This window comes from Gobio gobio (assembly GCF_949357685.1).
Source record: "Gobio gobio genome assembly, chromosome: 7".
NCBI classification, from domain to species: domain Eukaryota; kingdom Metazoa; phylum Chordata; class Actinopteri; order Cypriniformes; family Gobionidae; genus Gobio; species Gobio gobio.
Genome location: NC_137103.1, coordinates 16,415,357 through 16,442,470, shown reverse-complemented (window position 1 = coordinate 16,442,470; position 27,114 = coordinate 16,415,357).

Genomic DNA, 27,114 nt, shown 5'->3' with positions numbered 1-27,114 from the left:
GGTTATGACTGTCCATCAGCACTAGCTCCTCTTGAGGTTATCATTGGGGACAAAAATCAACCGTTTGCACAGAGATCAAAACTAGGATGGAGTATCATAGGCTCATCAAATCCTCACCTAGACAGACAAGGAGGTCAGAGCTTTGTGCATCGGCTCACAGTAAAAGAACTGCCAATTTCATCGGCGACAGATGTTCTAAAAGCCCTAGAATCAGACTTCACCGAGAGAACTTATGAAGATAAATATGTGTCCCAGAACGATGTTCATTTCATACAGTTCCTCAGTGACAACATCACGCAGAAGAAAGACGGACATTATGAGATGCCCCTCCCTTTCAAGGGCAACAGTCCACCTAACCTATCAAACAACAAGAGGCTAGCCACAGTCCGCCTGCAGTGCCTTAAGAAGAAATTAAAGACCAATAAACAATATTATGATCAATACAAAACATTCATGGAAGAAACAATTAACAAGGGTGATGCAGAGCCTGCCCCTACAACATCTGCGGGAGAGACTGAGTGGTACCTTCCACATCACGGCATCTATCACCCCAGAAAACCAGACAAGCTAAGAGTCGTATTTGACTGTTCAGCCAAATTCCATGGTGTTTCGCTAAACGACACTCTACTAACAGGACCTGATCTTATCAATCCTCTGGTAGGAGTTCTTTGCCGCTTCAGGAAGGAGGCTGTAGCAATCATCTGTGATATCGAAAGAATGTTTTATCAGTTCTCCGTCACTCCTGAATCCCGGAATTATCTGAAATTCCTCTGGTGGAAAGGTGGAGTGTAGGGAGGCCAACCAGTTGGAGTGGAAAAGGAAATGACGTGCTGTACAAAAAGTTAATGCGAAATCCAAAAAGGGTGTTTAATTGGAAGGTGCAAAAATATTTACAGTGCAGGAGAAAACAAGAATAAATAAAAACTGTACAAAAAGGAAACAAAACAGCAACAATGTGCTAATTTGGCTAAACCAAAGGGCCCAAGTTTGCAACACTGCTCAGTATGCGCTTCCACTGAGTCCATAATCAGAACTGAAATCCTGTAGGCCAGCAAGCCTATTTATAGGCTGAAGCCCCACCTACAGGACATACCAAGTAATAGAAACAAATTTAAATGTTTGTAACAATACAATTAAATACTATCTCAACCCATTTTAACACAACAAACTTCCAAAGAGCTAATACAGCAACCATTAAGGAGTTTAACATACAATTAAATGGCAAAACATCTGTTCCTAAATTCCACCCCTCTGACATCACACCAAAATAGTAGCTTCCACAGGAAGTGATGTGGCTGCTGCTTTAAAAGACAGTTTGACCTAAATGAAGGGTTTGGTTGTACAGAGTGGGTTGGTGAACCGGGAAGTTTAACTGCAAGAAGGTTTGTGAAAATATTGTGTGGAAAATAAAAGGTAATTATAACATAAGCTATTGTGTTCTGGCATTTTGTTATGTAGAAACAATGAAAAACTTAACAAAACTAGAACAAGACACAGCAGGAACCAATTTTGGACTGAACAAAACAAAAACTCCATAACACCTTCCTAATGTGTACACAGATGTTAATATTGCCGGCAATGCATAGTACAAGTGAAATGGGTGAATGTTTGCAAGTCCAAATTTAGATAGTCAACAGGTTAACCTGTGACATTTCTCCCCCCTTCCTCAGACACCTGAGGTGTCCTAGAGAGGTAATCTGCTGTACAATTCTGCGACCCAGCTTTATACAAAATGTCAAAGTCAAATGGCTGGATGGCTAAAAACCATCTGGTGATACGGGCATTTGTGTCCCTCATCCGGCCTAACCAGGCCAATGCCCTGTGATCAGTCTCAAGTTTGAATTTGCGTCCCACCAGGTAATATCTTAAAGAGTCCAATGCCCATTTAATTGCTAGACACTCCTTCTCAACCGTAGAATACCTGGATTCACGGGGAAGGAGCTTCCTGCTGATGTAGGCAATCGGTTGGAGCTGCCCTTGACCTTCCTGAAGTAGTACAGCCCCAATGCCATGCTCAGATGCATCAGTCTGCACAGTGAAAGTCTTTTCAAAGTCTGGACTTTGTAAAACAGGCTCTGTGCATATGGAGTCCTTTAGGTCCTGGAAAGCCTTCTCACAGTCCTGCGTCCAGTTAACTTTATTCGACTTGTCTTTTTTAGTTAAATCAGTTAGGGTAAAGGCTCGTGCAGAGAAGTTTGGGATAAAACGCCTGTACCACCCCACAAGTCCAAGGAAAGAACGGACCTGTTTTTTGGTCACCGGTCGTTCTGCATTCTTGATGGCCTCCACTTTTCCCACTTGTGGACGTATTACTCCATGTCCCAGCACATACCCTAGGTACTGTGTCTCAGCCCTGGCTAGGGTGCATTTGTCTGGGCGGATGGTTAGACCAGCATTCTTAATTCTTAGTAGCACATCTTTCAAATGATCCATATGCTCCTGCCAAGTTTGGCTATAGATGATAATGTCATCTAAATATGCAGCAGCAAACTTCTCAGTCCCACTGAGTAACTGGTCCATCATCCTTTGGAAAGTAGCGGGAGCTCCATGAAGCCCAAAGGGAAGGACACAGAACTGAAAATGTCCAAAGGGTGTTTTAAACGCAGTCATCTCTTTACTCTCTGGACTTAGTGGGACCTGCCAATATCCCTTGCAAAGGTCAAGTGTGGTGAGATACCTTGCTCTTCCAAGACTCTCCACTAACTCATCTACCCTTGGCATGGGATACGGGTCAAATTTGCTCACACTATTGAGCTTGCGGAAATCCAGACAGAAACGAAGACTGCCATCCTTCTTGGGCACTAGAACAATGGGATTGCTCCATTCGCTAGTTGAAGGCTCAATTACACCAAGACTCTGCATGGTCTCCAACTCTTCCTTCATAACTGGCAGAAGTCTCTCTGGGACCCGGTATACTGGCTGCCGAATGGGTTTGGTATCTTTGAGAGTGATGTGATGCTGGATCACGCCTGTTCTACCGGGTGTCTCCATAAAGAGTTGTGCAGGCAGGCATTGTAGAAGTTCCTGTCTTTGCTCATCTTCCAGGTGCTCAAGGCTAAGCTGATTGTTGCCCTGACGACCAGGCAGATATTGTTCCTCTATTTCCTCCTCTCCCTCCACCGATCTCACAAACAAGGTTGTTGCTATTCCAGCTACTTCCTCAGATGTAGGGTCTGGTGGTGTGGAACGAGCATACCACTTCTTTAACATGTTGACATGAAAGATTTGCAAGGGCTGGGTCCTGGATGGGATCTCGATCTCATATGTCACAGGACCCACTTTCCGCTTTATTTGGTAGGGGCCCTGCCACTTAGCCAACAGTTTATGCTCACTTGTTGGTAATAGTAACAAGACCTTCTCACCTGGCTCAAATGTACGGGATCTGGCTGTTCGGTCGTACCACTCTTTTTGGCGTGCTTGAGACTGCCGAAGGTTCTCTCGTGCAAGGGCTGTTGTCTTCTGCAGATGCTCTCTCATCTTTAACACATAAGAGAGAATGTTTTTCTTGCCTGGTTTATCAGTGGCCTCCCAGCTCTCTCTCAGTACATCCAGAGGCCCTCTGACCTGGTGAGCATACAGCAGTTCAAATGGCGAGAAACCTGTTGATGCCTGAGGCACCTCCCTATATGCAAACAGGAGGAATGGAAGCCACTTGTCCCAGTCCTTGCCAGTGTCAGAAACATACTTTTTCAGCATGGATTTCAAGGTCTGGTTAAAGCGTTCAACCAGCCCGTCGGTCTGAGGGTGGTAAGGGGTGGTTCGTACTCTCTTTATGCCCATTAATTGATATACTTTTTGTAGGGTGTGACTCATAAAGTTTGGGCCCTGATCTGTGAGCACTTCCCGAGGTATGCCAACCTGCGAGAAAAATCGTAGGAGTACAGTGGCTATTTGCTTAGCTGTGACCTCTCTTAGTGGGTATGCCTCAGGGTACCTGGTAGCGTAATCGCAAATGACCAAGATAAATCGGTTCCCTCTCTGACTCTTTTCCACAGGCCCAACTATGTCAACTCCTATTCGCTCAAAAGGAGTGTCAACTACCGGAAGTGGTATGAGTGGTGCATAGGCAGGGGTACGGCCAGTAGTGAGCTGGCACTCTGGGCATGATTTACAGAACTCTTTAACCTCACTGTACATCTTTGGCCAGTAAAATCTCTTGGCAATTCGCATTAATGTCTTCATAAAAGCCAAGTGACCTGCCCAGGGAATAGAATGTCCAAGTTCTAACACCTCCTTCCTGTATGCCTTAGGTACTATCAGCTGCAGTCCATCTTCTTTACTCTGTCTGTACAAAAGACCATTTTGCACCACAAAAGTCTCACCAAACAGAGATACAACACCCTCATTTTCCTCAGCCTGTTTAAAACATTCAGTTAAGGTTGAGTCATCACGCTGAAGCTGGGCTAGGTTACCAGGGACAACTATGTCAGCTTCAGTGAGTTCGGGTTCTTCTTCCCCTAACTCAGCTTGCTCTGAAGTTTCCAACAACTCCTCCACCCACTCCCTTCGGTTCTGTAGCCTTTCCTGCTCTGTAGGCCTTGATTCACCTAAGCTAGTCTCAGAGCTGAAGGGCAATTCTTGCAGTGGGTCTGGGGTTGTTTCTGGGAGCTGTGGAACCTGAGTAAGCTGCTTCGCTTGGGATCTTGTAACAATCCCACACCATACAGTCTCTTGCACCAATTCCGCTAGCGCAGGGAAGTCAGTACCTAACAGGACAGGATAGGGCAGCTTGGTTGCAACACCAACATTCATCAGATATGACTGATTACAGGCCTCAATATAAACCTCAGCAGTAGGCAACTTAGTGCTATCCCCATGCACACAACACACTGTTACTGTGTCTCCTTCACTCCAGGAATCTCTGGGTATATATCGGGCCTGTACCAGTGTATGGGAACAACCTGTGTCCACCAAAGCTGAAAGGGGTTTACCATTTAACAGTACAGTGATGATTGGCTCACGATCGGGCTGCGTTTGTAACTGTTCTGGCCGGGGCACGTAACAAAGACCAGCTGTTTTGGGCTTTTTAAGTGGGCAAAGGGGCCTAGTATGACCTGGCTCACCACAGTTATAACATACAACACTCTCTCCCTTAACTGTTGTCTGGGGCTCAGGGGCAGATGTTGTGGCTTTAGCATAGAAGGGCTTAAGGATCTTAGGACCACTTTGAGAGTTTGAACCCACCCCCAACCCTTCAGACTTACCCTTCGAAGAGTGTAGGATGCCAGCATATCGGGTAGTTCCTGGTCCCTTCCGGGCAGCAATGTAGGCCTCGACCAGGGTTGCAGCCTCCGCAGCGGTGTCAGGATTTCTCTCCTTTACCCAGGTCCTCACCTCAGGGTACAACACTCGCAGGTACTGCTCCAGTACTAGGGTCTCCATAACGTCCCTCTTATTACTTTGTTCATAGTGTACCCATTTGGAGAACAAGTCCTTCAGTCGGATGTAGAGTTCTGTAGGGGTCTCATCAGCAGGCGTACTAAGGGACCGGAATCTTAACCGGTATGTCTCAGCACCGATTTCATATTTTTTTAGAATTGCAGCTTTCACTTGGTCATAGTCTCTGGTTTGTGAGGGGTTCATAGCCACAAAAGCACTTCGGGCCTTGCCCGTTAACAAGGGAATTAGGCGGACAGCCCAGTCTCCCCTTGGCCACTGATACACCTCTGCAAGTCTTTCAAAAGTGGTTAGGTAGTGTTCAATATCATCACTGTCCTCGAGCTTGGCTATTCGAGGGTCATGGTCTATCACCCGCATTTCAGCTCCATGTTTTTTCCGCTCCATGTCTAGCTGCAGTTGGGTGACCTGGTGACTGAGAACCTTGTAAGTCTGCTCACGGCGAGCAGTCTCTCTCTCCTGCTTCTCATCCCGGTCCTTTTGATACTTCATGAATGCCTGGAACATTTGTGACAGCGCTGTGATGGCAGCATCTCCCCCAGTGGCTGGGACTTCCACAGGCCGCAATCGCTCCTCCGCAACACCTCCAACAGCACCTTGGTCCATCTCTGCATCTGTGCCCTCCATAGGCTGAGTCCTAGTTTTGGGTGGCATGTCAGCAGGGGAACAATTTATACAGGCACGTCACTCACTGGTGAGAGATCCCACTTCTGACACCATATGTAGGGAGGCCAACCAGTTGGAGTGGAAAAGGAAATGACGTGCTGTACAAAAAGTTAATGCGAAATCCAAAAAGGGTGTTTAATTGGAAGGTGCAAAAATATTTACAGTGCAGGAGAAAACAAGAATAAATAAAAACTGTACAAAAAGGAAACAAAACAGCAACAATGTGCTAATTTGGCTAAACCAAAGGGCCCAAGTTTGCAACACTGCTCAGTATGCGCTTCCACTGAGTCCATAATCAGAACTGAAATCCTGTAGGCCAGCAAGCCTATTTATAGGCTGAAGCCCCACCTACAGGACATACCAAGTAATAGAAACAAATTTAAATGTTTGTAACAATACAATTAAATACTATCTCAACCCATTTTAACACAACAAACTTCCAAAGAGCTAATACAGCAACCATTAAGGAGTTTAACATACAATTAAATGGCAAAACATCTGTTCCTAAATTCCACCCCTCTGACATCACACCAAAATAGTAGCTTCCACAGGAAGTGATGTGGCTGCTGCTTTAAAAGACAGTTTGACCTAAATGAAGGGTTTGGTTGTACAGAGTGGGTTGGTGAACCGGGAAGTTTAACTGCAAGAAGGTTTGTGAAAATATTGTGTGGAAAATAAAAGGTAATTATAACATAAGCTATTGTGTTCTGGCATTTTGTTATGTAGAAACAATGAAAAACTTAACAAAACTAGAACAAGACACAGCAGGAACCAATTTTGGACTGAACAAAACAAAAACTCCATAACACCTTCCTAATGTGTACACAGATGTTAATATTGCCGGCAATGCATAGTACAAGTGAAATGGGTGAATGTTTGCAAGTCCAAATTTAGATAGTCAACAGGTTAACCTGTGACATGGAGATTTGGAGAAAGAACCACAGGAATACAGGATGGCGGTTCATCTCTTTGGAGCCGCCTCATCTCCGGGATGTGCCAACTTTGGCTTGAAACATCTGGCCCGGCAGCACAAGGCTATCTATCCACTAGCATCAACATTTGTGGAGAAAAACTTTTATGTTGATGACGGGCTAGTCAGCGTCCCATCGGTTGAGGAAGCCAATAAACTGATTAATGAGTCACAGGAGTTGTGCAAAAGGGGAGGCCTACGCCTCCATAAATTCAACTCAAATGAGGAAGCAGCCCTCGCCTGCTTAGATCCCTCAGAAAGAGCAGGAACCATCGAACCTCTAGGACTGGATCCAACCCTATCAGAGCGTGCACTCGGCATTCAATGGTCGATTAAAACTGACACTTTCAGCTTTAGCAGCAGCTTGAAAGATCAGCCTTCAACCCGGCGTGGTTGCCTTTCTGTCATTGCCTCTCTTTATGACCCACTTGGGTTCATCGCTCCATTCAGCCTAACTGGAAAGCGTATACTTCAAGAGCTGTGTCACAGAGGCATCGGATGGGATGATCCACTCCCAGAAGATTTGAGGCCACGGTGGGAGGAGTGGATAAATGGGCTTCACAGGTTGAAAGAGGTTTCAATTCCGAGATGTTACCACCCACATGACTTCCATAACATTGTCAGAGTGGAGTTGCACCATTTTTCGGACGCCAGCTGTGTGGGATACGGCGCGTGTTCTTACCTCAGGTACAAAAATGACAAAGATGAAGTCCATTGCAGTCTCGTGTCAGCCAAAGCAAGGGTTGCACCCTCAAAGGTCACAAGTATCCCGAGACTAGAACTTGCAGCAGCTGTGGTTTCTACGAAACTCAGTGTCATGTTAAAAGGTGAACTTGACATAAAGATTGATGAAGAGGTTTTCTGGACAGACTCACAAGTTTTGCTTGGGTACATCAACAATGATGCCCGTAGGTTCCACATATTTGTTGCGAACCGTGTTCAGCTGATAAGGGATAACAGTGATCCCAGTCAGTGGCACTATGTGGACACCGCAGAAAACCCGGCAGATCATGCTTCCCGAGGTCTTCGTGCTTCAGACATTCATTCAACAAACTGGCTGCGAGGACCGAAGTTTCTCTGGGAGCGTCAATTACTTCTAACACCCAGCACCCCATCAGAATTACTCGTTGGTGATCCTGAAATCAAGACAATTCAGGTGTTTGCAACAGAAGTCAAAAACTGCAATGACATCCTCAGGCGTCTGAGTCAGTTTTCCTCCTGGACAACAATTCTTAAGGTGGTGGCAAGAATTAAGAGGCTGGGGTCTAAACAGAAACAACACAGTGAGTATGTGACTGTTAGGGAGCGTGAGAAGGCTGCAGACGAAGTGATTAAGATTGTACAGCAGCAAGCCTTTGCCCAGGAGATAAAGATGCTTCAGGGTAAAAAAGACATTCCAAACTCAAGCTCTCTTTTCCGTCTCGACCCTATCTGGTCTGAAGGACTCCTCCGTGTTGGTGGTAGATTGAAACAGTCATCGCTCTGTCACAAAGTCAAGCACCCAGTCATCCTATCAAATAACAGCTACATCACCAAGCTGATTGTGTCTCATTTCCACGCAAAGACATGCCATCAGGGTCGAAGCCAGACTTTAATGGAGCTTTGGGCCAATGGATTCTGGGTAATTGGTGGGAGCAAGATGGTTGCTAAGCTGATACACACTTGTGTGTTTTGCAGGAAACTGCGACGGCCGACAGAGAGACAACAAATGGCCGAACTTCCCAAAGAACGCGTTGAAGCCTCAGCACCTTTCACACACAGCGGCATGGACTGTTTCGGACCTTTTATTGTAAAGAAGGCCCGCAAAGAATGCAAAAGATACGGCTTGATTTTCACATGTCTGTACTCTAGAGCTGTTCATATTGAAATGCTCGAAGATTTGTCAACAGACTCATTCATCAACTCATTGAGATGCTTCATCAGCCTGAGAGGAGCTGTTCAGCAACTACGCTGTGACCAAGGCTCTAATTTTGTTGGCGCCAAGAATGAGCTCAAGGAAGCACTTAAACAATGTGACACTAAGCTACTGGAAATCTTCCTGACTGAGAAGCAGTGTGAATTTGTCTTTAATGCTCCCTCTGACAGTCAGGCAGGCGGTGTCTGGGAACGCCAGATCAGAACTGTTAGAAATGTGCTGAATGCCACTTTCGCACAGTGCCCAGGTCGACTTGATGACGCCTCCCTCAGAACACTGCTATATGAGGCCATGGCTATTGTGAACAGCCGCCCGTTAACAGTGGATGGAATCAATGATCCTCAGGCACTGGAGCCTATAACACCGAATCACCTCATTATGATGAAATCTAAAGTTGCGCTTCCACCTCCTGGAGTATTTGTCAAGGAAGACCTGTATGCGACAAAGAGGTGGAGAAGAGTTCAGTATCTTGTTGAACAATTTTGGAGCCGCTGGAAAAAGGAGTATCTGCTGAACATATCCATGAGACAGAAATGGCACTCACCTCAGCGCAACCTCAAAGTGAATGATATTGTCATCATTAAAGATGACAACCTCCCAAGAAATCAGTGGCAACTTGGACGAGTGATTGAGACTGTTCAAAGCGGTGATGGCTTAGTTCGTCGAGTTAAAGTGCAAGTTGGAGACCGGAAACCTCATAAAAAACAAGATCCTCCCTCCAAGCCCTCAGTTATTGAGAGACCAATCAAAAAATTGGTGCTCCTCCTTGAGAACTGATTAGAAGAAAGCAATTGACAACCCTGCACACACTGCTTTATTATGCGTGATGCTATTTTTAGAGTCAAGAAATCCTGTACCATTCATTTACTCAGTGTATTTGTTCATTCATTGTACTAGGATTTGGTGGGAGTGTAAATGTCTGATAAATCGCATTAATATTCACAGTATTATATTTATATGTTATTTTATGACATTGTAGTTCTACAGTGTCTCCTTGTCCGTTCCGCTTTTATTTTGAAAAAACGGGCCGTTTTCTTCTTCTGCGGTTTTTTTTTGTGACGCAAAAATTTCCTGCTACTCTTCACAATGTGGTGCTCGCACATTGTTGGAAAAAATGGTAAAACTTGTAAACACATGAGTTATCTATCATTTTCATCCATTTTTTTTAATCTAGTAAAGAAAGAGTTTACATTGTGATTTACTTTATTATTTTGTATTGTTTGTGCATGTTATTTCTAAGAGTTCCAAACTGTGAGAGTGTGTCGAGCTAGAGAGCATGCTAGATGACGGCGGAAACACTTTAATTAGCGCCCTTGGAAAGCGGAATGAGGTATGAAGCAAAATGTATAGAGTGTGTATTATTATAAGAAGGGATTTTGTTTAAGGAAAGCGAATGTCATTACTTTATTTGTTTATGGGTTAATTGCACATGTCATCAATATAAAAACAATTTATTCCTTCTGTGAACAATTATAATGCATTGTATTTCATTTAAAAGAAGCATGTGATATTTATTTATCATAAAGGCTTAAAAACACGTTATTTCATATTGGTCATTAGTTAAAATGGTTTGTATTGGATGTAAACATGATTAATATGGGAACATGATTTATATGCAAATTATTTGTGAAGCTACATAGAAACATTTTGTATCTCTTATGTTTTATTCTGTAGTTTTCACGGTGTTCATGGTGATTGTGCTGCATGGTGCTCGTTGAGAGGAAAAATAAATTGACACCCGTTTGAAACTCTCTGCGTCTTGATCAATAAATCAGAGGGGCCGCTACAATGCAGGGGAGTGAATATATAGCGACGACTATTTGACACAGTCTGCACATGCTTATCGATTTCTGGCCACACCGTAAATGAAAAGGCTCTCCTCTCTCACAGTAAGCTTTTTCTCTTACTAAAGCTGGCACACACGGCACAGCTATAGTCATTGTGATTCGTTGCTTTTCAGACCGTGCAAATGAGATCCTCATGTCATACTGTGGGATCTCAGTGCATTAATGGCAGGCTGTACGATAATCAGACGCACAAGAATTTGTCCGGAGTTTTATATCAACCCATTCACCTTAGTGAATTTATTCAGGCCAAAATGTTATCATGGTGTTGGTGAGCATGTCAAACTAACTATTAAAGACATCAGATTTTTTTCCAGGGTCAAAGGATTTTTTAGAATTGCGATATTTGTCTTATACTGCCAAAACGTGGTCAAAATCCCACAGTATTATCCTGGCTTAGGTTATCATATAATGATCTTGCATTGATCTTTTTTCATAGGTTTTGTAGCTGTGCTGAGTTCTATATAGCTAACTAGCTAATAAACCATAGCAAAGCTTAATCATATAAAACATTCTTATCCTTCTGCAAGGGCATCGTCCGATGTTCTCAATCACATGCGCATGTTATGTATTTGTCATGCCGTTTTGGTTTTTCTTTTGGGGGTTCTGTCAGCAGGTTTGACGGTTAGATGGTGTTCTATCAAGCTGTGAGCGGGAGTTACGCCAAGTGGTTTAGAATCCTCCGAACTGCAGATGGAAAGAAATGTGTTCTCCAACTCAACTGTGCATGGGACATTCTTTCAGATTGGTGTTGCTACAAACATAGCTCAATGTGCGGAGTCGGCATCCTCTACCAAGGTCTCCCATATCAAGAAGCATCTGAATGTGGGATTCCATGATAGTCAAGATGGTTTACTTCAGCAATGCTCAAACCATCAGGCATGTTCAGTAAACTCTCCCATAATTCCAAAGGTAAATCTAAGATTACCTATGCGTCTTAACAAGCATTAGGTAAGTTCAAAGCTTTTAATTCAACTCCTAACACTTAAATCGTAAAGGTCGCTCTTCCACTTGCACCGATATTCTGCTAGAAGCTGTGTTTTATCAGCCCCTTTCGGCTTCATGTGTCCAGGGAAATTCACTTTGGAAACTAATCAGTTGGATCCTACTCTCGGTCTTTCCTATTCTGATCTTCACTTCTCACTCAATTTCTTTACTCTTTTCCTTAAGCATTTTAGAATGACTCTATAGGTTCTGGTATCACATTAATAATTTCTAAGATGAAGAATAATTTCTGTCCCTTTACAGCTATGGTTAAATTTCTTAAAATCTGGCCTAGAACTTCCAAATACGCACCACTATTTACATTACCTAACGGAGCACCCCTTTCCAAGGCTTGTTTCAGAACTCACTTAACCACTGTTATCAAAAGCCGCAGTCTATCCCCCTCTCTCTATACTGGCCATTAATTCAGAATCGGGGCAGCTACAACAGTTGCTGAACGAGGAATCTCTACATCAGCGATTAAGATCATGGGCAGATGGTCTTCCTCAGCTTTTGAATCATACATCAGACCCAATTCAAAAACCATTCTCAAAGCTCAGCAAGCTCTTCAGTAACAATCAGGTAAATTTTATGCAATTACTGGTGGTGGTTTTACTGGCGGTAATGACCTTGCGTGACCTTGTCTCTAATTAAAAAAATAAAAAAAATAAATTGAGGCCGTCTATGTTGGCCTAACGCACCTATATCTGTTCGGTCTCTCTAGGCCCGTCTATGTCTGGCCTAACGCGGCCATATCTGTCGGTCTATCGAGGCCTGTCTATGTCTGGCCTAACGTGGCTACATCTGTCGGTCTATCAAGGCCTGTCTATGTCTGGCCTAACGTGGCCATATCTGTCGGTCTATCAAGGCCTGTCTATGTCTGGCCTAACGCGGCCATATCTGTTCGGTCTATCGAGGCCTGTCTACGTCTGGCCTAACGCGGCCATATCTGTTCGGTCTATCAAGGCCTGTCTATGTCTGGCCTAACGTGGCTATATCTGTCGGTCTATCAAGGCCTGTCTACGTCTGGCCTAACGTGGCTATATCTGTCGATCTATCGAGGCCTGTCTACGTCTGGCCTAACGTGGCTATATCTGTCGGTCTATCGAGGCCTGTCTACGTCTGGCCTAACGTGGCTATATCCGTCGATCTATCGAGGCTGTCTACGTCTGGCCTAACGTGGCTATATCTGTCGATCTATCGAGGCTGTCTACGTTTGGCCTAACGTGGCTATATCTGTCGGTCTATCGAGGCTGTCTACGTCTGGCCTAATGTGGCTATATCTGTCTGTCTATCGAGGCCTGTCTACGTATGGCCTAACGTGGCTATATCCGTCGATCCATCGAGGCTGTCTACGTCTGGCCTAACGTGGCTATATCTGTCGGTCTATCGAGGCCTGTCTACGTCTGGTCTAACGTGGCTATATCTGTCGGTCTATCGAGGCTGTCTACGTCTGGCCTAACGTGGCTATATCTGTCGGTGTATCGAGGCCTGTCTACGTCTGGCCTAACGTGGCTATATCCGTCGATCTATCGAGGCTGTCTACGTCTGGCTAACGTGGCTATATCTGTCAGTCTATCGAGGCCGTCTACATCTGGCCTAACGTGGCTATATCGTCGGTCTATCAAGGCCTGTCTACGTCTGGCCTAACTGGCTATATCGTCGGTCTATCGAGGCCGTCTGCGTCTGGCTATGTAGGGCTAAACCAGTAGCGCTAATAATAATATAAAAAGAAAATATTTTAAAAAATGTATTAAACCGTCATAGTACCTAACCGTCATTTTTCTATCTTTCAGGAACCTCAGGATTCACGTCCGGCGTGTATTCTTTTCGTCTACCATTTTGGGGGAAGGCTGGCCCCGTCCTGTGGATCTACAATCCACCTACTTTTGGGGGTCTGCTGTGCCCCTGCCTTCATCTTCATGTTCAGTTCTGCCGGGAAGACTTAATTACTTCGTCACTTATTACCTTTATCTATATCCAATCACGTCTTCATACTATCTGTATAAAAGTCGTACTTACACATGTTTGAGTTCGCAGATGCCGACGCGACAACAGCCTCCACCCTCCCCACCACCACCAGGATGGTTCCGTCCATACCTTCAAAGGGGGGCCTGATGTGCCCCTGCCTTCATCTTCAGGCAGGAATATGCTGATCCGCTACCCTCGGATTACAAACTATGGACGGGGCCTATGCCAAAACTTTATTATGCTTGCTGGGCTGTCAATAAATGCATGCTTCATACATCATTCTATCTTCCGAGTCTTTCTGGTAGAACTGGGAGTTATGTTGTCTGGGGCTATATGCCCCTGGTAGGGTCTCCCAAGGCAAACAGGTCCTTGGTGACGGGCCAGACTAAAAACAGTTCACAAACCCTTTATGATGACAACTACAGCAAGGACCGTGACGTCGCCCGGCATGGCGCAGCCGGGGCCCCACCCTGGAGCCAGGCCCCCCATGGGGTCCGGCCAGGCTTCGCTTAGAAGCCAATCATCTTCGAGATCTTAGAAAACGCCCTATGGCAGTGCCAATGCCATGGGTATGCGGAATTTGCATGCATAAGTCCGCCCCACCGCGTGGGTATATAAGTACGATGGCAATATCGCATTATGTTTCTGCTTCGGAGCCAAGAGCATCTCTTCACTCCTGCAAGCCTGAATTCTGAAGTCCTCTCTTCAGTCTTCGAGACGAGCGGTTCTCCAGGGTGGTGGTGTGACGGCGCATTCCAGCGATCTCACATTGCCTGCCTGCTGATCTGTGCAGTGATCTGCAACAGCTGTGTGTGTTTTCCCTGGGCGCTTCGGCACTCTGCAGAGCTTTCCTCTCACAAAAAGAGCTTGCGCGTGGCACGTCTTTTTCAAGACGGTTCTCCCGCGCACTTCCGGGTGCGATCGATTTCCGTTGCTGTCTTATGGGCACAATCACTGCTCGACGTGTTTGGGCTTCAGCACGTTCGGGCAGTGTTTGTGGATGTGCCATTTTCCCACTGCGGGAACATGACCATCGCGATGTTGCGGTCGAGACTCAGTGACCTCCGTAAAGGAGAGAGAGTCCCCTCTGCCACACCCCAACTTATCATCTCCGAGAGAGATGGTACTTTGGCTGGTGGCCAGGGTGACCTGAGGGCGGTGCTGTGGTATTAAGAACCCCACATCCATTCCTCGGGCCACACCCCCCTCTCACACACCACTACCCGCGAGTGCTTGGGCTGAAGCGGCGGGACCGTCTGTTGATGCCACACTCCAGATAGCATCGAGATGTCGATCGCCGCATCTCAAGGTGGGCTAGAGTCCTTTGGGGGTGACGGTTCAGCTGTGCTTCGCCTTCGGGTGTGCCAGCACTGCTCGGACCCGACCTAGAGTTGACAGCCATGTTATCGCGGGCAGCCGCGAGCCTCGGGCTGGTGTGGAACTCCACCCTGTCATGAGTCCTCGCGGTTGGGTGATTGGTTTTTGGGGGCGGCACCTGACAGCTGTTGGGCCCCGCCCCCAATGCCTTTTCGCTCCCGAGGTGCATGAGGAGGTCACGCCGGTGGCCTCCTCCGTCTTCTCTGCCCTAGCAGCAGCCTTCACCTGGGCCGCGCCGTGGAGGTGCTTGCAGGATGACGGCCAGTCCGCTCCGTAGCCTGACTAAACGCCAGGCTGGAGGTGGACAACTCAGAGATGGGTTCCAGTTCTTTCCAGGGGATGGTAGCAGGGCCTCTCCTTCCCCCAGTGGAGGGTCGGGGGAAAATCAATCCGCTGCTGGCCCCCGGGCTAGCAGCACCAGGGAAGAACTCATGTCCCCATCTGAGCCCCCAGAGACCGGTGACGGCAGTGTGCGCCACCCCCGGGCCGTGCCTCTCTCGTCCCTCTCTCTCGCCAGCCTCCTCTCAGAGCAGACCCCAGTGGAACATGCGTCCTTCCCTGGTCTCCTCTGTCAGGACGCAGCTGAGACGTGTCTGGCCACGTCTGGGCCAGTCATGCTGCCTCGCTGCCCCACCCGGGGTACGTCTGTGGTCCCAGTGACCCCACTGGTGCAGTTCCTGGGAGCCTGGCTACTGCTTCCGGGACTGTCCGCTGGGTCGCGAAGACCATCAGGCTCGGCTACGCGATTCAGTTCGCACAGGCTCCTCCCTGCTTCCGGGGAGTCCGCTTCACCATGGTGAATGCCCCAGTCATGCATGCAGAGGTTGCCACCGTACTGGCTAAGGGCGCGATCGAGCCTGTCCCTCCAGCCGAAATGAAGTCCGGCATCCTCAGCCCCTACTTCAATGTGCCCTAGAAAACTGGTGGGTTACGGCCAATCCTGGATCTGCCCGCCCTGAACCGATCCCTTCACAGGCTTCCGTTCAGGATGTTGGCAGCAAACGCCTTCTCGAATGCGGTTATCCAGCAGTTTGATTTGCAGCGATTGACCTGAAGGACGCCTACTTCCATGTCTCCATCCTACCTCAACACAGACCATTCCTACGGTTTGCTTTCGAGGGGCGGGCATTTCAGTACGTGGTCCTCCCATTCGGGCTAGCTCTGTCCCCTGGTGACTTCACAAAGTTTGTCGAGGCAGCCCTTGCGCCACTCAGGCAGCACAAGGTTCGCATCCTGGACTACCTTGACGCAGCTTACCAGCAAAAACGTGCGGAAACACTGCTGACTTGTCTCCGTCAAATCGAGAGCAAGAGTGCGGTTCCACTAAAGTTATTTCAGAGGCTCCTGGGGCATATGGCATCTGCAGCCGTTGTAACGCCGCTCAGATTGCTTCATATGAGACCACTTCAGCACTGGCTTCGCGATCGAGTCCCGAGATGGGCATGGCATTCGGGCACGCTCCGTGTCCCAGGGACTCAGGCCTGCCTGCAGACTCTCACCCCGTGGAGGAACCACAGCTTTCAACGGGCTGGTGTGCCCTTAGAACGAGTTTCCAGGCATGTTGCTGTGTCAACAGATGCCTCCACCACGGGCTGGGGTGCCATGTACAATGGACATGCTGCCGCGGGCTCCTGGACAGGACCCCAGCGCCTCCTGCATGTCAATTGCCTCGAGTTGCTGGCAGTACGGTTCACCCTGCACCGCTTTTCGGTTGACGAAGCATGCCTGGAGTTCGGGCTGGTTATGTGCCCAAGGTTCCCACCACTCCATTCGGAGACCAGGTGATGAGCCTGCAAGCGCTGCCTTGGAGGAGTCAGACCCAGCCTTGGCACTGCTCTGTCCAGTACGCGCTCTCCGCGCTTACGTAGACAGGACGCAGTGTTTCAGGACCTCAGACCAGCTCTTTGTCTGTTATGGTGGGAAGCTGAAGGGAAAGGCTTTCTCAAAGCAGAGGTTGTCTCACTGGAAAGTGGACGCCATTGTTTTGGCTTACCAGACGCTAGGGCATCCATGCCCCCTTGGGGTTAGGGCTCACTCTACCCGGAGTGTAGCCTCCTCTTTGGCTTTAGCACATGGCGCTTCGCTAACAGACATCTGCAGGCTGGGCGACACCTAACACATTCGCAAGATTCTACAATCTCCGGGTGGAGCCTGTGTCCGACTATGTACTCGCCTCCACTAGTGGCTAGTAATGGACTAGGCTCAGGTGTCTTCGCTTGCTCGTCATTCCACTCCACGGACTGGATACGTGCAATATTTTCCTCAGGTGAGCTTCCCGGAAGCCCTGAGCTCCTCAAGCACTGTTTACCACTGTTTACTGCCCTATCTAGCCCAGACCCTCGTGTCAGGCCAGGTGCCTCCATGTGCATGGTTCCCCTCCGGCGACCCCCACACATGTATTTCCACCGTAAGCCTCTTTGAGCAGGTGTCTTTCCCTTGGCAAGCCCTTGCCACCCTGGGGTTAAAAATCCACCTTTGGCTGGTTCCCCAGAGTTCTCCATATGCAGCCCTCAGTGGGGCATAGTATGTGTATTCTCTTAGTCCTCCCTACGGGTAGGCATTTTGGTGCACATTTTCCACCTGGAATATGCCTCCCAGTGTACCTTGGTATTCCTGTGATAAATGGGAGTCCTTCGTCCGTACTAGTCTTACGACAGGGTATTCGCACTTACGCAGGGCACTGGAAGACAGCCGAGTGGCGTGATTGTATTGGGACCCCCATTCGTCAGTCACTGACGTTACTCGGAGTGACTGAACGAAAGGGAACGTCTCGGTTACGTATGTAACTCTCATTCCCTGAGGAGGGAACGGAGACGTAACGTCCCTCTGCCACATCCGCTGTACCGCTGGAACGGCCGGGAGTTCAGTCTTGGCTCCTCAGTAGGTAAAAATAATGCGATATTGCCAGTGTACTTCGTAATATACCCACGCGGTGGGGCGGAGTTACGCATGCAAATTGGCACTGCCATTGGGTGTTTTCTAAGATCTCGAAAATGATTGGCTTCTAAGCAGAAGCCCCATTTTCAGTCACTGACGTTACGTCTCCGTTCCCTCCTCAGGGATTGAGGGTTACATACGTAACCGAGACATTTTCATGACTATTAAATTTAAGTTCAGAAAACTAAAGTGAAGTTATAATGACTAGAAAATTTAAGTACAGAAACCTAAAGTGAAGTTATAATGACTAGAAAATTTAAGTACAGAAACCTAAAGTGAAGTTATGATGACTAGAAAATTTAAGTTCAGAAAACTAAAGTGAAGTTATGATGACTAGAAAATGTAAGTTCAGATAACTAAAGGGGAAGTTTTCATTACTAAACTTAAGTAAAAAAAACTTTTTAAAAAACCCATGCAAAAAGATAAAATATATTAAGTTAATTCAAAAAATGTTTTTTTACTGTGTACAAACATGAATATATTTACAATTATAGAATTTGCAAACATTTTCATTAAAATTATAGCACAGTGGAGTTGAAAATGGCGTCACCTTAAAGCAGTGGTCAACCAAAACTGGTCCGCCAGCAATAATATCTGGCCCAAGCCCGCAGCCAGATTATTTTGATCGCGGCTGGTGCTGAAATAGATCTATTATGATAGTGTAACGGAGGCCAGTAAATCTCACTGCTGTGACTGTGACAGTGACTGATGCCAGAGGTCACAGCTTTTAGCCTTCTTGTTAGAGCGTCTGACTCCCATGCGGAAAGACCACGGTACGCGCACTGCTTGGAGCAGGTGGTGCGAAACGGAGAGATTACAGCAACAACAGTTGCTCATAATCAATTTCTCTTTAGTGATTTTGCCTTCAAAAAAGTACGAGAACGTTTTAACAGCAATGTGGCTATTTTGGGATGAATTGAGAGCTTTTAATTTGAACAGTTCTGAAAGACATTCAAAAGAGTCTGTGGAATGGATCGCTAGACACGCCTCTAAATTAGCCATCATGAAATGTGTAGTATGAAAAAACGAACAGTGAACCATTGAAACGTTTGCTTATAACGCGGGGCCTCAGCACCAACACGTGAACAATAACAACTTAAATTCAGCTTCCTTTTTTATCAAAAATACTGACAAGACAACCAGCAAAAAAAAGGTGCCATGGCTGTATCATGGTGCGTCTGATATTATATTATTTACAAACAGCGACAACTTCGTTGCAGATGAGACACACCGGCTTTGCATTCACAAAACCAGGTAGGATGAACGCAGTTGTCCTTCCATTCTTCTTTGTATGCCCTATTTTTGCTGTTGACTTTCTTCTTTTGACTCTTTGATACTCTTTTTCTCTCACAGGCTAGCTTAAATGTTAACATCACTGCACACGTAATCGGGTTTCTCCAGCAGGCAAACAATTTTAAAAAATGCAGTTTACTACGTGAGGATGACAAGGAATAATTCTAAGTGTAAAAGTAGGCTACGTCAAATAATTATTACAATAAATTAGGCTCCATTGTGTAACAAGCAAATTAAAATACACATTTATTATTCACAATATGGAAAGAGGAAATAAAACATAGTATGTTAAGAACATGACTCAAACATGTCATTAATGGGCTTATTCTAGTCCTCTTTTATTTATTTTTTGTTATTTTTATCCATTCCGCATCTCCCACATGTGTATTTTAGCAAGGTCTGTGTTGCAAGTTGGTGAAAGAAGATACTTAGGTTACTACTGCTTTATTAATTTATCCAATTTTTTAACAGAGTAACAGCTCACTACCAGTTACAAAAGACACTGTAACAGTATGTCACAGGCAATTCTAGTTGCATTTTTCATCAATTCAGTTCTTAAATTATCCCTTGACTATGTTCTGGCCTGCCATCTAGTGGCACATTTTTTATTTGGTCCGATGCCAAATATACTTGCCGACCCCTGCCTTAGAGTCATCAGGTTGACAGCCACTCTTAGGAGGTTGAAGAGATGTAGACTTTGGGCACAGATTGAGATTGTGAGAGTGAGAGCCACAGATCGAGCAGGAGAGAGCTTGGTGACCGGTGAAATGTCTGCTTATTAGAGTTAGATCAACTATGGACCAGTCCAGTCTCTGATTAAAACGCTCAATTAACATGGCTGCTTTTGCAGAGAAGGATTTGTGATAGTCATAGAAGAAAGTTCATCCATACAGTATGTCAGAGCCAGGTCAGAGATTATGGCTAAATATGTGTCCAACTCTTCTCTATGAGAAGGGTAGACTTCGCATATGACATCTCTATATAGCCTGAATGCCACATTAAATTCAGCTAGAGTTAAAAACTGGAGATCACCGTCTTTAAGCTCAACAGACACATTGCCGCAATCTACAACACGCTTCTCACTAATTTCTGAGCTCAGTAATATTTTCACAAGGTTGACATCATTACCTGCAATGATTTGGCTTCTCAGCTGATGAGAAATTTCAGCAGCCGGTGGAAAGAATGGAGAGCCAGTGGACAAAGGAACTGCTCTTGCCATCGTCCTCCGCAGGATAGTCGCCGTCATGATGTCATCATCCTGCTGCTCAGGAACCACGGGCAGTCGCACAGTGGTCAATGAGGAGTTTGCCCAAGACGGGACAGAGAATTGAAAATTTGCAGAGGAGTTTGATGTTAAACCGCACTCCAGGCAACACTGGGTCATTGCTTTGGATCGTAGAGAGAACTTGTCGGACTGCACCGGCAGGACCACCTGCCCGTTTGGGTGCATCATCTGTCAAAGTGGAAGCCGAATCGATGTTCTTTCTCTTCTGCATATGTTTGCTGCCGGAAAAAGGAGGAGGAGGAAAATCTGCTGTTGGGACATAAATTTTTTCACAAAGCAAAACAAACAATTCCTTCTGAGTGGCTCTGGTCGGGGCTGGGATGTTGTTCCTGTAAAAGGTTTCCAGTATTTTTGGCAATGGCCAGTCATTGATGCTAGGAGGACTAGAATATTTACTTGCCAGGCGAGAGCTCCGACGGAGAGAAGCTATGCTCTCATCTTCAATGGCTTCCTCTGCTTGACTTTGTTGTTGTGATTCTTCGATAAATTACATTTTTCCCAGATCTTCGTCACTAGCGCCAGAAGACATGATCAACACTTGGGTAAGTATAGCCAAATAAAATAATAGTCTCATTGCAAAGGAGCATGCAGTGGAAGCAGACAAGCAGGCAAACTGATGCTGGGTTTAAATAAGCTGCCCTGTTTGAGGATTGCCAATTGAGTGCACAGGAATCGGATCAGCTGATAAGGGCTGGGTTTGAATTTAACAGTCAGCTGATGTCAGCTAATAGTGGAGCTTGACTACGTGGCCTGCCTGAACTATGGCAGAATGATTGAGTTTTAAGACTATTTCAGTCGAGAATGTACTTGTTTAAAGCTCAAATCTGTGGTTTATTTATAACATTTGAACATTTTGTCTGGTTATGAGATCCAGTCGATCAGCGGGGCCTCAGCGCTCATTAACACTGTCGAGAGCAGCCATTACTTGGCTAGTCCTTCTGACATCTTCCGCTGGCTCTGATGTCTCTGTAGTGGTTAAACATGAGATATAATTTGTCTTGTGTAGATCTAACGGGCAATCTTTGGTCTTATGAATCTATAATTTGTTCCCTGGCAAATCGATTTGGCTGAGGGCAAAGTGAAGTTTCGTAACTTTATATTTTTAAGGCTATTTAACCTTATTGTTGTAGCCTACTAGATCTGACTTTGTATGTTTGCTTTATTTCTTTTACTTATATTTTTATAATGGCTTATTGATCATTGACATTTAACAAAATCTAAATTGTAAAAATCTAAATTCAGAATGTCTGATCTCTAGCAAACCCGTACTGACAGTGAAAAAAAAAACTGTAAGTAAACACTTATGATCAGTAATTCATTTTTGAAAAAAAAAACTTTACGATGATGAATATTATATCTTTGCTTATGGCTTCTTTTCCAACAAATTTTGATAAACACTTTAAAAAAAAAACACAACAAGCATATAAATACCCAGTGTCAACTAAAGCCCAACTAAAGCAAACACTGGTCACCACAATGGTGGGTACAAACCACAAACTATTATTACATAAGAACTTCTGTAGATAAATGACAGACATACAGTAAATTCAATCTGGTTAGTAATACAGCTGGTAATCATGTTTGTGGAGTTGTTTTAATCCTCCTCTGCTGAGATCTTATTTTATCTTCAGTTGATTTCATCTAATGCTGTGGCTGAAGTCATTGCGGCCCGAGTGCACATTTAGAGAGAACATTTAGCATTTGTGGTGGGCTTTTGGAGTTTTGGAGGAGACTTTTGGTATTGTCGTCAATGAGCAACATTTTTCATTTATTCCTTCATTCATATAAAATACTACATTTTGCAGTAGCTAGTAAGCCAACAGTTTTCATTTATTTGTATTTTGGCTTATAGTAATTTTGAGTGACAAGATGTTGAATTTAATTTAGCCAATTTTTATATGTGACTTTTTTTACGGTGTTGACAGTAGCCTAGCTATAATAACACAAAATAAATAAAAGTATTGTATAGCCAAAATTTTACATTTGTTATCCCCAGACTCTCTCTTTATCTAATTTAAATTTGAGATTTTGGAAATTAAATTTAGCGGGATTGGAGGAAGAAAATCATTCTAAACGGATGCGGAATAGAACCTATAGCGGGAGCGAGCGGTTCGGAAAAACAGTCCCGTGCAGACCTCTAATTTAAATAAAATGCAGAAAAAGAAAAAGAAAAGAAAAAGAAAGAAAGAACAGGGAGAGAATGGATAGACGGATCCCTCTTCTTGAAAGAATGGTTGAAAAATAAAATGTATGCTAGTTAAAAATTAAACAAAACAAGTTTTGTTCACTTCAAATTCAAGCGTGGTTGTGCTGTTATGCCGTCCAAAGTATACCAGAGATACCAACTGATACCGTCTTTCACTGGGAAATTTAATCCCGCACCGCAAGAAATCTGATAAGGTGCAGCGGGAATGCAGACCAGTCTGTACAAATCCTGTCGTCACCAGCGTGTAATGAATTAGGCCTATGGGGTAAGGTAGGCTGCAAAGGGTCCATCTGATGTATCCTTCCTTTGCCTCCTTTTATATGCGAGTTTGTGGTTTTTGTTACAGTGTTAACAAAACAAATACCTGTTCAAATCAAAAGAAGTCATAAACAAAAATTGTCATGAAGAAAAATGTTTGACTAAACTCATCACAGACTAAAAATTTTAATAAATAATATTCACCAACAATACTTTCTTACCACAGATCAGACATTCTGAATTTTGATTTTTAAACAAATTCTAGGGAAAAACGTTTAGACGTATACAGTTCCCTTTCGAGGGAACTCGCACTGCGTCGGAACGACGAATTTGGGGATGCTCCCTTAGCAACAGCGTGTCTGAAGTATGAATGAAACTATTCCAATCCTGATTGGTGTTGCATCATGACGTAGATGTGGCGGCATACCCGGAAGATACATAAGGGGGGCCGGCGCATAGTAACGGCAGTTATCGCTCTTCAGCATAGCGCTCAGTGTACAAAACTGTCTGTCTATTTGGTGTTGTTTGTCACAAAAAAGAATATATATATAAAAGTGAAAAGTATGGCGACTCAATACTAGCGTTGTGTGCGCCCGTGTCCCTGTTATATGTTGGGCACGGACACACATATGCTTTGTGTACAGTGCCTGGGCGTGCAGCATGCTAGGGCGGCTTTCGAGGAAGCCGCCTGCGGCGATTGTGATAAGCTGCCGCCCAGGATGTTTCGCTCGCGGCTGGCCGTGTTCAATGAGGCCGGCCAGCCTCGTGAGACCCGTGGATCGGGTCCCACATCTGCCGAGGCGGTGCGGCGTTGCTGGTCATGGGGCTCACAGATGGACGTGTCAGCGAGATTTGGGACTGCTGAGGCATCTTCCCAGTCTTTGTCTGACAGTTCAGATGTTCTCCTTCCCGCGTGGAAGCCTGTGCTGCGGCTTCTTCCCCCGGGGTGGAGGATCCGATGCTTGAGCGGTCTGATTCTGAGGAATTAGACGTGCTCAACAGCGAGGCAGTTGAAGTTATAACGAGAGCTCGCCACTTCTTAATGCAAGATTCAATCTCACGTTGCAGAGGCAGCGCGCAGGTTACGGGTCTACAATTAAAGTGACACACGCGTTCGGTGTGCATGTGATACTGGTTTAATTGAGAAATATCTTGACGCGTACAGCCGTGCGCCTTTCGGGTGTTTCAGCCTCGCACCTGTTGATGACTTTCTTCTCGAGGGAGGAAAGCCAATTGTATTATAACTGCTCGAATCTCGCGTTGCTGAGGCAATGTGTAGATTACGAGACCATATAAATACTTATTAAATCAGTATCGTCTGGTGATTATGGCTGCATTTAATTCTGAGGAATTCAAATGGAATATTATCTGACTTTGAGGAGTTAGATATTTTTATTCAGCCTATTCAGACCATGTTTTACTGGTTGGGTGTTTATGGCTGCAATCAATTCTGAGGAATTAAAATGAAATATTATCTGACTTTGAGGAGTTAGATATTTTTATTCAGCCTATCATTCAGACCAGGTTGCACGTGTTGGGTGATTATGGTAGCATTTAATTCTGAGGAATTAAATGGCATTTTATCTGACTTTGATAAATTAGATATTTTAAATCAGCCTGTCATCCAAAGTGTGTGTCACTTGTCTGAATTTTCATCTAAGAGTGGGAGCATAACATTCCTGAGGGGGCTGCTTTCATGCATTGTGAGGTTTTCTCCTCCTTGGAGCCCTCAGGAAGTTGATGTTGTTCTCGCCGCCTTGTGGCCTGTGGGACACATCAGTTTCCAGCAATTGCTAATCGCAGTGTCCGACCTAGTTGTTGCGGCCCTGTCCAGCTGCTCCCTTAGATGAGGTCCCTGCTGGCCAGCCCCCTCTCTCGGGAAGGAGCGATCGAGGTCGCTTCCCCAGTGGAGCTTTTGGGAATCGATGTTGTGCTTCCGCCGTCTAGTACACTTCGGGCCACATCGATTTCCTGCGAACGCACGCTGCTCCATCTGCCTCTAGAGAGACCTAGCTGCGGCTGGCAGCGAACGCGTCCGCGCACTGAGAATCATTCTCGACTGCTCCCTGCCGGTCAGCCGCTTCAGGGGGTCGTGAGTGAGGCTCAGTGGACACCCGAAGCCAGCCTCGTGCTCCTCCGCCAGACAGGGAGTCCGGGTTCTATAGCCGGTTCTTCATAGTTCCTAAGAAGGATGGCGAGTTGTGTCCAACTTTAGATCTGAGGTACTTGGATCATTCTCTGAGGAGATTCAGATTCAAGATGCTTACAATTCCTCCATCGTGATTCAGATCCAGTCTGAGGACTGGTCTGTCACGATGGATCTGAAGAGGACGCATACTTCCATGGATCCATCCATCTGCGTCACAGGAAGTTCCTAAGGTGCGCTTTCGGGGGCGAAGCGTACCAAAATTGGGTTCTTCCACATGGCCTGGCATATTGGCCCAGTCACGGGTAGCAGCAGTTCGGCATTGAGGTGTCGTCCTTGGCTGCTCTCAGTGCTTGGGGTTGAGACTCTACACGCAGTAGCGTGTTGACGCCTTCTCAGAGAACCATGTTCCTGGGAGTCGTATGGGATGCTCTACGTTGTGGGCACAATTGTCTCCCGCGCGTATCGAGTCCATAAGGGCGGTGGTCTCTAAAATGAAGCTAGGCCACAGCATCACTGTGAAGCAGTTTTAAGGACTGCTGGGGCTCATTGCGGCTGCGTCCAATAGAATATCTCTTGGCCTGCTGCACGACACCCCTACAGTGGTGGCTGGGAATCAGGGGGTTTTCCTCGAGGGGAAAACCATTCTGTATGATCAGGGTGACGCGCAGATGCCTTCGTTCCCTATTCATAAGACCTTGGTTCCTGTCCCGGGGGCCAGTGCTGGGAGCATCATGTTGCCGGGAAACTGTTTCAACTGATGCCTCCCTCACTGGTTGGGACGTGGTGATGGACGGCGGCTTTGCGAGAGGAGACCCGGCATTCCTCCTGGCACATAAATTGCCTGGAAATGCTGGCAGTCTACAGAGCTCTAAGGAGCTTTTTCCCGGACCTCCGCGGCTGCCATGTCCTGATACGAACAGACAATACGTATGTAGTTTCGTATCTGAATCATCAGGGGGGTCTGAGGTTGCGCCCTCTACGCAGATTGGCTCACCAGACCCTCCTGTGGTCCCTGGGGAAACTGTCGAACTCTCAGAGCAATGTATGTCCCCAGGGATCAAAACCAGGGAGCAGATGTCCTGTCGAGGCAGGGGCTGAGGCCCGGGCAGTGGCTACTCCACCCAAAGGTGGTGGAGGCCATGTGCAAGAGATTCGGCCCAGTGGGAGTGGATCTGTTTGCATCTCGAAAGTCGTCCCACTGTCCACTGTGGTTTTTCTCTCAGTGATGCAGATGTGGCCGAGGCTGCGTCTGTGTGCATATCCCCCGATCACTCTGCTCCCGGGAGTCTTGGAGCGGGTCAGCCGAGAAGGGATCAGCCTACTCTTAGTAGCACCCTGCTGGCCGACCCGGGTATGGTTCTCAAACAATGTAGCACTGCTAGACGGTCTCCTGTGGCAGGTCCCTCTGAGGAGGGATCTGCTGTCTGAGGCAGGGGGCACAATATTTCACCCCTGCCCAGAGTTTTGGGACCTCTGGGTCTGGCCCCTAAGGGGGCCCGGTACCTAGAGGCTAGACTGTCAGCAAGTGTTGTCGAGACCTTGCTCAGCTCCAGAGCTCCTTCCACCAAGAGACTGTACAGCCTTAAGTGGAATGTGTTTTCCACTTGGTGTAGAGAGCGTGAGGTGGACCCAGTTAACTGCCCAGTGGCTTCAGCGCCGGAGTTCCTCCAAAATCGCTTCTCTACGGGTCTTACCCTGTCCACACTCAAGGTGTACGTGGCTGCCATTGGGGCTTTCCACGCTCCTGTGAGTGATGGGCCTTTGGGTAGGCACCATCTGGTTGTACTGTTCCTCCGTGGGACTCGGAGGATGAGGCCTACGGCTCGTTCCAGAGTTCCAACCTGGGATCTGGCGGTGGTACT